Here is a 15432-nt window from a genome sequence, read left to right on the forward strand (position 1 = left end):
TTATGTCTGATGTGTATCTTTTCATTAAGGTAAAATGTGTCATTGTGTGAATATATATTTATATTGACATATGAACGTGCAGCCTAATAGCGATCACTAAACAGCAGCAGGTCTCAGGCCCTGTCCCAGATTCTTTATCCACAGTAGTTTACTTTATCACAGTGGCAGTGGCAGCCGCTTCATCGTACAGACACCCCTATGTAACCGAGAGCTTAGATAACCCGCCCGGGGTTCACCAGTCAGTACTGGCTGAACTTGGATTTTTGAACGAGTATGACTGCTTTAAGCAGTGTGCTGTCCAGTGTGGAGTCAAGGACACACTGTTTGCTAGTTAAATGAGTGTGCCCCGTCTCACCACCAGATGCGCCCATTTCAGCCTCCGAGGGTTGCAGACGCGACGAATCGGTATCCTTTCAGCAAATGGCTCCCTGTGGTATGCAGAGCCACAGCTCCTCTAGATGAGGAGAGAACAGCAAACGATCCCCCAGGCACTCTTTTGCTCCCAAAGTGCCGCCCTCAGTGTTGAATTTAATGAATCAATCACACCTACAAACCCACAATGTTCAGTATAAGTATTTCAGAGCCAAAAGAGGTTTAGTCCAAAAATCCTTCTCTAAATTTGGAACGATTCCCTAATCTGTATGTCATCCTTGCCCAGGGGCCGTGCTAACCCTCTCTGCAAGGATCCAATTTTGGTATATGTGCTGCTGAAGTGAGCACATAGTCTGACGTCTTTCCAAAGAAAATACAGTCCAAGTTGTCTCTGGACACAACAGCCCTGCAAGATCATAAACACTTGGTGCCAGGTACTCAGGCTCAGTGGAAAGAGCTGTGTGTCTGGAATCAGGAATTCAAACACCCACACTGCTAGCCCTTCTGCCAGCTAATCTTGTGACCTCATGTGAGCCATTTACTTTCTCTGGGCCTTGATGTGTGCATGCATCCACTCAAAGAACCAGAGTAGGTGAAAAAAAAAAAAAAAAAAAAAAAAAAAAAAAAAAAAAAAAAAAAAAAACCTCTGTGGTTCTCCTGACTACAGCCATGCATGCATGCTTCAAAGGTTTTAGACTTAGTTGGATAATAGAAGGTCAGATGCGGTCATAGGGTGGACGAGAACACTTCAGAAGAGGGGTGCAGGGGTGCCTGGAACCAAGTGCTGACTCCTTGGAGTCTGCGGTGTAGAGCCTACCGCGTAGAGTCTGCTGCTCCCCGCAGGGCTCAATCCTAGGTTTGTACTAGAAACAGTAAGAGGGGCGGGAATTAAACCTAGAGCCACTGAATATTAACACTGGAAATGACTCGGGAGTTCCTTGGGATATTTCCGCAAACCGTTAACTGAGTCAGCACTCTTGTCTCCGAATGAAGGCAGTCAACTCTGAGATAAGTTAACTGAGTTAACCAACTTCTGCAGTTGGTTAAAGATGGAAGCGGTCAGAAGTGGTGGCCAAGGAGAGCTGGAGGCTGGAGAAGTTTCCTAGACAGACTCCTAAAGCGAAGAGAAACTGACAACAAACATGGTCAGAAAGAATCTTCTAGAAGTATTTGGCAGTTGTTGCTACAATAAACATTCTGATGAAAAACAAGGACACCAAAAATGAGAATCACTGTGTGTGTGTGTGTGTGTGTGTGTGTGTGTGTGTGTGTGTGTGCATTTAGCCAACTGATGCAATCCCCATTGGCACAAATTAAGTTTAATTTGAGACCTGAGCTTGCTTTGCAGAGGCCAGCGCAATCCACCCTTCTGTATAGCAAAGTGCTTAATAATAATTTTAAAAATCTACCAAGACAAAAAAGCAAATAAAAACTTGCCCTTGTTGAATGAGCTCTGACGCTATGGAGTCCAAACTCACAGATCACAGATTTAAATGTCTGGAGCCTTTGGGTTCAGTTTGGTTTTTGAGAAAACCAAACCAAATATAATAAAATATTATGTGATAATACTATAAGCTCACAAATGACTTAAAACTAAATCCCTACTAGAAAATACAGTGATTAAAAGAAAAGAAAGAAAACCATGCCTCTGACGTATTTGGTTTGATGGGAAATATAATATACAGCTTATTATGCTGCCATTGTTTATCAAGATTCTACCAAAATAAGTATTGTCCCTCTTAACATGCCATGCTAATGAAAAGCCACTACCAACCAGGATGGATGTCACATCCCTGTGTGGCATTTGTGGAGATAAAGGTGAATTTTGGGGAGCTACACCAAAGACCAAAAGTTTCCCCTGGATCTCAGTGGCCAGAGATCAAAGATGTATACTTGCTTGACATCTCACAGCAAAGAATCTTTCTTCCCCAAATCCCCAGATGTGCTGAGCCACAGCAGTAAGCCTCTTCATGGTGTTGACTTAATGATGAAGATACAGTTACTACTCTCGATTTTCAGTTCAAAGGAATCATCATGTTTCTTCCTCAGTAGAAACAGCCGTCCTTGGGAATTAAGCTCTCTACATCATCCTGGGAAGAGCATTACTAGCATGCTACTGGAGCTAGCTTGGAGAATGCTGTTGCCTTTTCTACCCCTTAATCATTTGGGACTAGACAGAAAAAAAAAAAAGAAGAAGCACTGTATCTTGATTACTAATTCAGAGCATGCCGCACACCTCAGAGAATACCGCTAGAGCCTGGCAAGACAGTGTCACCCAGCTGGCTCCTTCAGTGAGCCTCCCAAAGACAGCCCCATGTAAAATCGGGCCAGATGCTTCAGGATGACGGTATGTGTTGCAAAACTAATGAGTTTCAGCTGTGAAGGTCATCCAGCTGCAACATCTGTCACCCCCATTCATCAGGAAGTTGATTTGGCAGACCCAGCTGGCTAGGCAGGTGTCACCTTCCTGCCTCACCACTCCACAAATACTTCCCCCAGAGCTGCACACTCAGGGAAAGAGTCAACCTTCCTCAATAGAGAAGCATCCTTCTTCAGTCAGGGTTACACAAGCGCTCATCTGCTGGGGTCTCCAAACAAGCACCGAGGGTCCAACGGCCCCACGAACTGCAGATGAGCTTCTCACGGAGATTAGCTTCCCCTGGTGATCTTAGGAGGACATACAGCTAACTCGCTCTCGGGATCTGACTCGTGGACTGTCTAGGCAGGAATAAGGCACATTGTCAGATGTCTTGCTGTGGTTCAACATCATTCTTACAGTTCAGAGGACACCAAAACAAAGTTATTTTTTTCTATCAAGCCTCCAATGCATCTGTTCAGAATTCCCAGAGAATGTGTGTCCAGAACTTTCCCTTCTTTTCCTGGTTCTTCTATTATCTCTTTTTCAATTTTTCCCCCTGTATTTTCAGGGCCCTATGGCCAGTGAATAGACCTCCTTGTCACTGATCGTGACCACTTCACACGGGAAACTCATTCATTACCAGGCTACCAAACATTGGCTCATATGATAATGGAAACTGAGAAGTCTATAAGGCAGAGACTCACAAAAGCAGGTGACATAGTTTCACTCCGTGTCAAAAAGCTGGACAACTAATAACGTCAGTGACGTGAGGACCATCGTGCGAGCTACAGACCACCCAGCCCAAAGCCTCAAGGAGGAGGGTGAATCTCCTTTTGCCATTTAGTTCTGTCTCTTGCTCTAGCATGTCAAATCTACAACCATGCACACCAATAAATGTGGTTCCCCGCAAAGTCACAAACTCATTTAAAACACAAGTGATATTTTGGCTAATTTTTTTTTAGTAACTCAATTGCTCAGTTCTAATGTGTATACTTCGTAGGTAACAATGTCACAGTGTGTCAAGGTTGTAGGGCCTTCAAAAAGATTGGACAGCCATATGAACCGAGATTCCAATGTTCAACTCACTTGAAACATCCTTAAATAGACTCAACAGAAGTAAAGCTTCCCAAATTGCTTCAGGGGCCACAGGATAACTTGTTAATGAGAGATAATTTTTGAACTTAGTGGGAAAAATAAGGGCTTATTCCCACACTTGTGGTCACATTTGAGTTTTGGGTTTTTTTTTTTTTCTTTTCTTTTTTGAATGTTTTTCTTCCTGCTTTACACATAGTAATTACACATCTTATGGGGCACAGTATATCAGGGTAATCTGTGTATCTATCAGTTCAGACATTTATCGTTTCTTTGTACTGGTAATATTCAAATTCCTCTCTGCTAGTGATTTGAAATGGACAAATACTCGTGGCCAATGGTGTTGCTCTACTGTGCCATGTTGGGAGTGGCTCCTCCTCTCCAGCAGTACCATTGTGCTTCCTCTCCTCCTTCCAGAAGATTCTGCTTTGGGGTCGGAGGTTTTGGAACCATGGATGTAATTTAAAGCTTGTTATATTTGACACAAGCAAAAAAAAAAAAAAAAAAAGTTGAGGGTTCTGTGCAATATGCAAATAGGGCACGAGGCAGGGAACTGTCAAATATGTCCTTCACACTGGTCACATTAGGTGCTGAATCAGTTAACCGAAACCTGCACCTGGAAAAAGTATAGCAACCAATGTTGATCTTCCAAAGACCTAAGTCGGTTCTTTAGTGGATGTGATTCAGGGGAGATACGATGGGGTCCTCACTTGTCAGCCACTCGGGAGCAAGAATCCTTGCAAGTCCTGATCCTGCTCTGGAGAGGAACAGAGCAGAGATCTTTTTCCCTAGGACCCAATTCTTGGTTCAGATTGACTCCAGTATGAATGACAGACGTTCCAGAGAGAGAACCCCCATCTACACTTGCTGAGCGAGGCCCTTCCCTTGAGGTGGGTATGAACCATATCCACCCAAAGCTTAAAAAGGACAGGATAGCTAATGCTGGAAAGAACCCTGACGAGACGTGGTGGAGCTGGCAGAAGACAAAATACCAAGGTCGGTCTTGCTGACAGCTGAAGGTGATAGCCAAGAGCAGGATGATTTCACTCCCTCTCCAGGAGCCTACGGGGCCCTGAGCCCTGCCAGAAGCGAGGGAGGAAGACGCTTTCAGACCAGCTCCAAGGCCAAGGCACCTGCATCTGGGCATCCATGGTGAACAGGTTCTCCAGGCACAATCAAATAAGCATGGCGGGGGCAACTGGCCAAGTGTGCCCCACAGTGAACTCACTAGTCACTGACATTGATTGACGTCATCTTACATAGTAGTCAGTGCAAGGCTGTGTCTGAAGGCTTTGGCACCCACAGCCTTTTCCATGTAGACTGCGCCTTTACTATTTTCTTTGGCTCTTTTCCACTGGTTGGCTGAATTACATTCTAGACACCCAAGACCTACGCTTTGGAAAGCAACTGGCATCTGGTATGACCAAGTGGGGCCACGGATGCCTGCACAATATGCAGAGCTATTTTAGGTGTAAATATGATACTCAGCTAATACTTACCTATGAGTGCAAACTACAAGAGATTGTATCAGCAGCAGGACGTCTGTGGAAAGGGAGAAATGACAGCCCCGAACTCTGTCACTAGTGTGTGGCTTGCTGTGTGACCCAGAGAACAGCTTCTCTCCCTTAACATTCTAATGTTCCCTGGACTGGAGCACAAGATCTTGAAATCTTCTCCATGCTGTATCCAGGTGTGGAATAAATGGCAGTCGTCTCCAGCTGAGGTGAAAGAAGGCTTGCCTCTCCACACCCGCCCCAGGCACTCAGAAATGCCTGTGTGCGTTTGACCTCTGTCTTCTGCGTGGGTTGTTGCAGTCTAGCTTCTTTTCTGTTGCTGTGATAAAACACTCTGACCCAGAGCAACTCAAGAAGGAAAGGACTTGTTTCAGCTGACGGGTTATAGGCCATCACTGAGGGAAGTCGTCACAGGGACTCAAGCAGGAACTTGAAGCGGAAACCGTGGAGGAAGTCTGCTTGCTGGTTCATTCGCAGGCTCATCCTTAGCTATCTTCCTCATACAGCCCAGGATGGCTGCCAGGAATCCACGGTGGTGGCTGGCTCCCTACACCAGCTAACAGCCAATCCCCCACAGACACGCCTACAGACCAATCTGCTCTGGCTCTCAGGTGACTCGAGGCTGGGTCAATATGGCAATTAAAGCCAAACAGGACAAGTTAGATCGTTCATTTTCCCCTTGCCCAGTATTTTCCAAATGAAACAGAGCGCTGTCTAGAAACTGCCTCAAATTCTTAAATACATAAAGTAATTTAAAAAAAAAAACAGTCACCTTATGATACAGTTCTTGGTTATGTCTTTACATGAATCAAAGTACCCCCCAACTTTGTTCTGGGTCCATGGAAACCCAGCAGGGTCTGGAAAGAGAGAAACCTAAGCATGGAAGCCAGAACCCAGTCTTATACTTGGGCCATTCCATCTGTGTTGATGATACTCAGGTTCCTCCACGAACTGGGCTCACTCTAACTTGCCAGACACCCTCCCCCATATTAGTGTTGCTGTGATAAAACATCATAACCAAGGCAACCTATTAAAAAAAAAAATGTGTTGAAGCCATGCCTGCCAGATGACCAGGTTGGTGCCTAACACAATCGTCTCCAGAGAGGCTTCCTCCAAAAGCTGATGGGAGTAGATGAAGAGACCCACACCCAAACATTTGGTCGAGTTCAGGGAATTCCTTGGAAGAGAGAGAGGATGGATTGTAGGAGCCAGAGGGGTAGAGGACACAGGAGAACATGCCCATAGAATCAACTAAGCAGGGCTCATAGGGACTCACAGAGAGTGAAGGGACAATCATGGAGACTGCATGGGTCTGTGCTAGGTCCTCTGTATACATGTTGTGGTTGTTTAGGTTGGTGTTTTGTGGGACTCCTAACAGTGGGAGTGAGGTTATCTCTGACTCTTCTGACTGCTCTTGGGACCCTTTTCTTCCTACTGGGTTGACTCGTTGGTCTTGATATGAGGGTTTGTGTCTGTTCTCGTTGCATTTTGTTATGCCATGTCTGGTTGATATTGGGAAGCCTGCTCTTTTCTGAAGGGAAATAGGGGAGCATGGATCCAGGAGAGAAGAGAGGTGGGGGTGGGGAAATGGGAGGAGTGGGGAGAGGGGAGACTGTGGTGGTCCGGATATAATATATGAGAAAAGAATAAATAAAAAGGAGAAAAAATAAAAGAAAGTGTTTAAATTGGGCTTAGAGTTAGAGTCCATGACGGCAGCACAAAGGTGTAGTAACACGGATAATTGAGAGCCTACCTCTTTATTCACAGGCTGAAGGCAGAGAGAGAGAAACTGGGGAGTGGCAAGAGTCTTTTGAAGCCTCAAAGTGTTCCCCCAGTGGCACACCTCCTCCAAGAAGATCACACCTCTTAATCCTCCCACCAACTGGGGGACCAAGTATTCAAACATATGCACCCGTGGGAACCATTCCCATGCAAGCCACCACACGGATGCTGTCCTTGCCCAGGAAAGGACCTGGAATCCCATGTGTGTGCCTTTGTTCATCCACCCATTCCCATCTCACCAGAACCTCCACCTTCCACACTGATAGGCATACTGTCCTATACGAGGGTGGCGGGGCAGATGCCTATGTCTTTCTATAGTACTCTATGTTCGGCACGGAAACATTTGTACAGAATTCTAGTACGGACTGAGCACTGTCTACGTGCCTAGCTCTCACTCAGCTAGGTTTATAGTCTCTCCACACACCAACCCTATGGAGCTGACTTCTGGCTTTCTTCCATTTGTTTTTCCTCCTCTCATGAGTGACTCACATATGTCTTGAAATGACTTAGTAACTTGTTTTGGGTCACCTGATGACAAGGTGACTGGAGGGTTTGAACCTGGGGCGTTCCGGTAGTAGCACCCACTTTCTTAACTACTGAGATATGTAATGACAGGATTAATTAACTCTCGTCTTGCCCAAGAAAAGGCAAACCCACCAGGACAGGTCCCGTATCAGCCTACTTGCTGATACGGTCTCAGGAACAGATACACAGGAAGCTGGCACTGAATGAAAGAGTGAGAAGTCTGCTCCTTGGGAAGCTGCTTTCTCTCTTCTGGGCCACAGCTGTCTCTATTACACTTGCCAGCTTACTGTGTGTATGATCAAGATATGATAGAAAAAAATAATTCACATATTCAACACAGGGATTATATGGTCTGAGTACTCTTAAATTTGAACCCAGGATAATTTGAAGGGGCCATAATGGGATCTGGTGGACCCCAAGAAACACAACTACACTTCTTCTCTTCGGATACCCTCCCATCAGATCACAAAACTCGGTCACCCATTCACAAAGCTTCTTACAAGAGAAGCAGAGAAAGCCATATGCAAGCGTTCTGCACGTGCTGAGGGATCAGCTGCTTGGAGATGGACTGTCAAGAGCCTGATTATCTCTTTGCTCTGAGATAATAGGCAGTGAAGTGTCCTCTGGGTGATAATATTTGTAGACACATTGTAGATTACTGAGCTAAGTATCTCACCAAGCAGATGGGAAATCCACTAACAGAGTCTATCATGTGTCTGGTCTTTTCCTGGTCTCACATTCACACCTGTCACAGAGGATGAAGGCTGTGGAATCTGCCTGGCTGCATTTAAGTCTTGTCTTTACCTTTTACGGGCTGTGTGACAGCTGGCTGACTTGGTCTCTGTGCTGGTTAGTTTTTTGTCAACTTGATATGAGCTACAGTCATCTGAAATGACAGAACCGCAGCTGAGAAAAATGCCTGCATCAGATTGGCCTGTAAGCAAGTCTGTGGGGCATTTTCTTCATTAACAGTTGGTATGGGAGGGCTCAGCCCATGGTGGGTGGTTTCACCTTTTGGCAGATAGTCCTGGATTACATAAATATGCGGCTGTGCAAGACATGGGAGCAGGCCAGTTAGATGGTATCTGCTTCAGTTTCTGCCTCAAGTTCCTGCTCTAACTTCCCTCATGATGAAATAAACCCTTCCCACTCCAAGCTGCTTTGGGTCATGGTGTTTATCACAGTAGGAGAAACTGAACTTGGATAACCCTATGCCATGCTTTCCTACTTACAAAATCAACAAATTACAGCACTCCCTTGATTTGCTTACAAGTACTTAATGAGGACACACAGTTCTTAAAACTGTCTTGACTCTGTACAGAATCGTATCCGACTTACATCACAAATGTCAAGTGAATGTGAGTCATTACCACATTTCTTCTGAGCTAGAATGAGCTTTAAAGATCTCTAGGTCAACTCTGATCACAGTGAGCGAGCCCTTAGCGACCTTGGCTGTGTGCAAGCTTCTGCAGCTAATGACTTCACAACTGCCAGAAATGGGCACGGTGGGGCCTTTCATGAAACTCTTTCAAGGAGTTGCGCCCTTAGTTTTGCTGTTCCATCCATACCGTGACCCCAGTTTGCCTTCTGGCCCAGTCAGACTTACAATTACTCTTCCTCCTCTACTTCACGAGCTTCAGGAGTTTCAAGGCAGGAGCTGCTAAGATCCTCCATGAAAGGACCAAGCAGACGCCATGGCAGGCTGCTCGGTCTTCTCTCAGAGATCAGGCCTCAATTTCAGTTTCCTGAGACTGAGCAAGCAGTTTCTGAGAGGGCCATGAACAAAAGACAATTAATCACTGATGCCCCTGTTAGCAGGGACAGGGAAATAGGATGCACCAAGCCTGGGCCACTGAGGCAGCCCCCACAGTGCTAGGCCAGCCAGCCTCCACAGCAGCTCAAGGACAAAGCCTGGGACTTGTCCAGGCCTGCCCCAAAATGGATAACTGTAATCCCCAACTAACCCTAGTCAATTAAAAGTTACTAACATGATTGCCGCTCGCAGAAACCAATCCTGAGTCTGTTCCTATATAGTCTGTAGACCCCAAGACACCTCCCTTGTTTTAAAAACCCTGCCCCATTGCTACTCAGGGTCTCTCCTGCTCTGCAGCGGCATGAAACAGACAGAGAGGCCTGGGTTAACTCGAAACAATAAAAGACTCTTGGCTTTTGCATAGGATTCCGTCTCTTGATGGTCTTTGGGAGACTGGGTACAACACTCAGAGCTTTCCTGGTCCTCATCTCCAGTCGGTATCAGAAAATGGCTCTGTGGTGAAATCCCACTAAACATGGAATGCTAGAGAGCAGAGTAAATCTGAGAGTGTGTCTTAGTCAGGGTCATTACTGGGGTGAGGAAACACCATGGCCAAAACAACTTGGGGAGAAAAGGGCTTATTTGACTTATACACTTCCATATCACTGTTCATCGAAGGAAGTCAGGGCAGGAACTCATGAAGGGCAAGATCCTGGAGGCAGGAGCTGATGCAGAGGCCATGGAGAGGTGCTGATTACTGGCTTGCTTCCCTGGCTTGCTCAGCCTGCTTTCTTATAGAACCCAGGACCACCAGTCCAGGCAGGGTACCATCCACAGTGGGCTGGGCCCTCCTCCATCAATCATTAATTAAAAAAATGTCTTACAGTCTTGCCTACCACCCCATCTTATGAAGGCATTCTCCTTGGTGGGGAGGTTAAGACAGGGTCTCACTATACATCACCAGCTGTCCTGGAACTCCCTCTGCAGACCAGGCTGGCTTCAAATTCAGAGATCCATCTACCCCTGCCTCCTGAGTGCTGGGATTCAAGGCATGTACCAGCACTGCCTGGCTTGGAGGCACTTTCTTAATTGAGGTTCCTTCCTCTCAGACGACTTTAACTTGTGTCAAGTTGACATAAAACTAGCCAGCACAAGGGGGGGTGGGGCACTCCCACTTGCAGCCTCCTGCCATGTTACCCATACTAACACAGGAGAACACCTTCAGTGGACGCTTCTCTTCCCTCCCCCTCCCCCATCTACTCACTTTACCCCAAGTTGTTAAGGGAATAGGGCTCCCCCATTCACAGTGTTCTCTCTTCCAAGACCTACACAAAAAAGTACAGTGAACTCCAGCCACCTACTTCTGTCTGGATTCTCGTCTCACCTCTCATTCCCACCCCTTGAAAACAGCCCATCAGGCTAAATTCAAAGCTATCTTTGAATAGCTTTGAATTTAGCTGTTCGGCTTTGAATTTAGGGTGGTGTAACTGTTTCCTCCTGGATTGAAACATTCCATCCTGCGGGGAAGCTCCTTAACCAGGAAAGTCAACAGCTCAGAATAGATTAAGGATGTCTCTGAAACTGACCAGATTCACTTGGCCCCTCCCAGACCAAACACTAAAAGCTGAGAGTCCCTGAGACAAAAGGAAGCTGAGCTGAGAAGACTCGGACATCAACCCGTCTGCCTGGAAGAAACAGGACCCAGGCAGCCTTTAGGAAGAGGTTTAGACCAGTCACTGGGAAAGGACACTCTCCAGCCTCTTGAGCTGCAGGCTGTTCAGTGTGCTCCAGATTCCCAGCTCCCGTTCGGAGGTGGGCTTTGGTGATGCAGCTGTCTGTGAGTCGGTTCTGTTTCTGTATCCCCTCACCCATCGTCCTGTAAAGAACCCCAGTAAAACCTATTGGTTCACCAAGTTAGACTTTGGTGGTATCCACACTCGATCTGTCTTGGGATCCCTATCTGGGGTAAGTAGACATGTGCGTTGTGTCTCCCCAGGAATAGTTTGGCCACACAACACTCTGGGGGCCTGCCCAGATTCTGTGCCAAGAATCCCTCCTTTCCTGTCTTCTTGTTCCTTTACTAAATTAGTTGCTATCTATCTCTTCGTACTGTGCATATCTGATAAACCGTTCATTCATCACCATCACTGCACTAGGAACCATAAGGAACAGAATTTCCCCAGGGCGGCATGCTGAAAGAGAATGAAAGACCCCAGCATACTAGCTTAGCCTAACGCCATTTCGAGTAAGGTCTGAAAAGCACGGGGTGTCTACGGCCGGCCACCTGGCCCCAGAAAAGGGTACTAAAGGTCAGAAAAACAACTTGGAGCCAGACAGCAGGCGTGTCGAGCTTGGGGCGGGGGGGGGGGACCACGAGCTGTCCTGAGTTTGAACCTGGCCTCATTTGAATCGTCCAATCAGAACCCTGTAAACCGAGCTCCTCGTGCTCCTGCTGCCAGACCCTATAAAAACCCTCCACTCCAGCCCAGTCTCTTGAGCCTCTTGAGGGACTGTGTTGCCCCGGGTACCTGTCTGTGTTCCTGAATAAAGCCTCTTGCTGTTTGCATCTGACTTATGGTCTCGGTGTGATCTCTGGGCGAGGGTCTCTCCAGAGGGAAGACTGCCTTCGGGGGTCTTTCAAGAAGAGGTTGATGCAGGGACCAGAGGGGGAGGAGCATCACACACACACACCCTTGATGGCCCAGTCTACAGCTAAAGCTACATGTGAATATTTCCTGGCTTTTAAAAATCCCAATGCTGGTGGGATCAGGATCTATCCCCAGTGCATGAGCTGGCTTCCTGGAGCCCATTCCCTATGGTGGGACACCTTGCTTGGCCTTCATGAGGGGATGGAGGAGGGGGGCGGAGAGGGGGGGCTGGTCCTGCCTCATCTGAATGGACCAGGCTTTGCTGACTCCCTGTGGGAGCCCCTACCCCTTTGGAGGAGGGGATGGGAGTGAGTCAAGGGGAAAGGCTGGGGAGGAGCAGGAGAAGAGATGAGAGGGAGATCTCTGGTTGATATGTAAAATGAATTTTAAAAAAATCTTAAAAGAACAAAAAAATCCCAATGCTGCTCCCGGGAAGACAAAGAATTTTTCCCTTCCTACTTCTGGCCCAAACTGCAAACACACCTGTTTGACTGTACTCATGCGGTGGTTTTCTTTTGGTCTGATGGCAAGCTGGGACCTCAGATTCCAGACTCCAGAAACTCTATGGCTGTAAAGAGAGGGTATGCGGGCACCCACTTTCACCAGGCGGGTGGAGATAAGATCTTCCAGACCTCACCGCCACTTTCCCATCAGGAGTCAGGAGCTGTCCCTGTCCCTGATGTCAATGGGAATTGCCCCTCACGAAGCCCCGGAAGGCCAGTGGCTAGCTGGAGCATACAAGGCCTGTTCCTTCTGCCTGCCTAGGGGTAAGCTTGAAGTGCAATCGAAGGGTTTCCCACCCATGAGCTGAGGCTGAAACGCAATGTGCTGCCTTTCAGCTCTTAGTAGTCATTCCTGCCTTCTTTATCCCACAGGGGGAATGTTCTCCATAGCGCTTCCCACTGCGCCGGCATCCTCATCCCAGAGGCTGCTTCCAGGAAACCCAACCGTGGCACCTTCAGACTACACAGAGCACACTGCCGCTGCCGCACACCTGGCGCATCCTGCTCTCTTTAACAAGCTCCAACAAGTGAACGCAGGACCAAGGGGATGCTGATGTAAGATGTGAGCACACATGCTGCAAGAGAGGCTGCCACAGGGAGAGGCTTCACCCTGGAGGCCTGGGGACTGAGAAAGGGCCTACAGTCTCAGACTCTGTTGCTTCTGCCATAGCACAGAATACAAAATGAGAGGCGTTCATGACGAGCTCTGCATGCTGTCTGTCTGTCACAAGGCTATATGCATTGAGAGGGAGAACGGGGATGTAGAGCAAGTAACCACAGGGGGGAAGGAGGGTGTGGTGTGTGTGTGTGTGTGTGTGTGTGTGTGTGTGTGTGTAGGAAGAAAGGAAGAATGGGGAGAGAAACAATGGAGCCACAAAAAGAGAGTGTGAGGGGGGCAGATTCTTCACAAGATGCATTGGAAGCCTGCAGTCAGCTTATCTGAGTCAGCATTGCCTTCGAATGTTCAGGATGCTATCTATCATGCTTCTTCCGGCCTGTTAGTCTATTTGGATTATGTTTTAAATGTGACTGGCTTGATTTGGTTTGTTTTTGGTTTGTTGTTGTTTCTTCCTATTTGCCCCATTTAAAAAATATCCCACTGAGGCTCAATGTCTGCCTGCAGGTGGCGCCAAGCATCCCCTCATGCTGTCCACTGGCCCGGGGCCCCCTCATGTGGACAGCGGCAATGAGAGGTGACTGTCCTGTGGACATACGTCAAAAGCAGCTCCCTCAGACTGAGAAGGAATCCTCTGCATCTTCCACTGCCCATTGGGATGGCTGTGGAAAGAGGGTAGAGATCTTCGTGGCACAGAGCCTCGGTAAATTCACAGTCCACAAAGATGGTAAAAATCATTGGTAGGATTGTTGAGGTCTCTGGCATAAGCTTCTGTTTCATCCAGCATTTCCTGCATGACGGATGTCTCTCTGTCTTCTTTCTCCAAAATTCCGTCCAACAGCCCATTCCTTCCTGGCTCACCTGGGCACTTTCTCTCAATAAAATCTAGTAACTTTTTTAACTTTTTTTCTTTTTTCTTTAGGTTCTTTCCTGAATGGCTCAGTGGCCATTTTGTAATGTTCCTTGGTCTTTCTGGACCTGCTTCTGATGACTCAAGGACCTAGAGGGTAGGCAGTTTCCACTCATGAACCCAACTCCCTGACCTCACCACCTCTGAACTCCTAACTCTCTGCCGGGCTGTTTATACATCTTGCTCCAGACTAAAACTAACTTTGACTCTACCTCAGTTTCCTCTCACTAAGGACATCGCTGTGTCCAGAGTCGAGGAAGAGTCAGGAAAGGATGGATGAGTGGTGTGTCGATCACTTTGCATGGATCATCATGATAGCTCTGGTGTGCTGTTTGACCGGTCAGAATGAGTGTTGGCCAATAATAAGCCCTTCTACATCTCATGTGTGGAGAAATTTCCCATTCTTAAATCCCAGTATTGTGGCCACACTGTGCTTTGTGTGGTGTTATGCATTTGATGGCTAGCCTGAGTGACTTGACAGTCATATATTAATGAGGACAGCTGGTTTGGCTGCCGGAAGGATGGATCTGAATGAGGAGAGACAGTGAAATGGCCTTCTGAAGTCAACAGCTATCCTCCCCAGGGACCACTTGACAGGAAATGCAGAGGTTCATAACATGTGCTTTGGAGTGTGACAGGCAAGGCTGGTCACTTGCTAGGCCTAAAACTTTAGAGAAGTTCGTGTCCTCCAAAGCCCTTTCCTAATTGGCTCATGGGTGGCAGGGTGGGCAGCCTCTCACTCTTTGCTACTTCCTGGTTGTTGAGCAGATGTGAGTGATAAATATACGAAAATTTCACACTGACTTTTAAAAGTTGGAACTGAAACCAGAGTGGTGAGCAGAAAAGAGGACATTGTCTGGGGATAAATGCCACTGTCGGCACGATAATCTGGAACTCAAACGGTGTGGTGGGGAGCAGAAACCAATCGGGTTCCTACACCGGACCCGATCGGAGGTAAGTTGCTCCGGAGACAATGAGTGGCAACAACTTCCCCAGGATGCTGCAAGCAGCTCTTCCTGAGAGGCTCCTGACACACACACCAAACAGCTCACAGAGGCCTTCCTTCAGGGAGCAAAGCTCCCATCAGCCCTTGGGGCCGTGGACAAGAGAGCTCAGGCTCCTCCCACTACGGCAGCAGTCTGACCATAGTTTGATTCCCTGGGCTCCTCTGCTTGGTGAGGGCACTGGCTTCGCTTAGCGTCAAGTTCTATTTTCCATTGCTATGCTTCATTTCTTTTTCAGGACGCTTGCCAATGATTGATGTAATTCTATTTGCCGAGACCTGGTGTCAAGCATTAGGATGTAAATGGACATCTGGTATGGCTCAGCCTTGCCTTGGAGGTCTGCTTATAATTAAA

General features: G+C 47.3%; 1 non-coding gene across 1 annotated transcript; it reads right to left on the reverse strand.

Moving 5' to 3' along the window:
• Nucleotides 1–613: 613 nt before the first annotated feature.
• LOC114697133 lies at nt 614–720 on the reverse strand. Its single transcript, XR_003735124.1, has one exon. It is a non-coding gene; the product is annotated as a U6 spliceosomal RNA (small nuclear RNA).
• Between the last annotated feature and the right edge of the window lie 14712 nt (nt 721–15432).

This window comes from Peromyscus leucopus, chromosome 12 (genome assembly GCF_004664715.2).
Source record: "Peromyscus leucopus breed LL Stock chromosome 12, UCI_PerLeu_2.1, whole genome shotgun sequence".
Lineage (NCBI taxonomy): Eukaryota > Metazoa > Chordata > Mammalia > Rodentia > Cricetidae > Peromyscus > Peromyscus leucopus.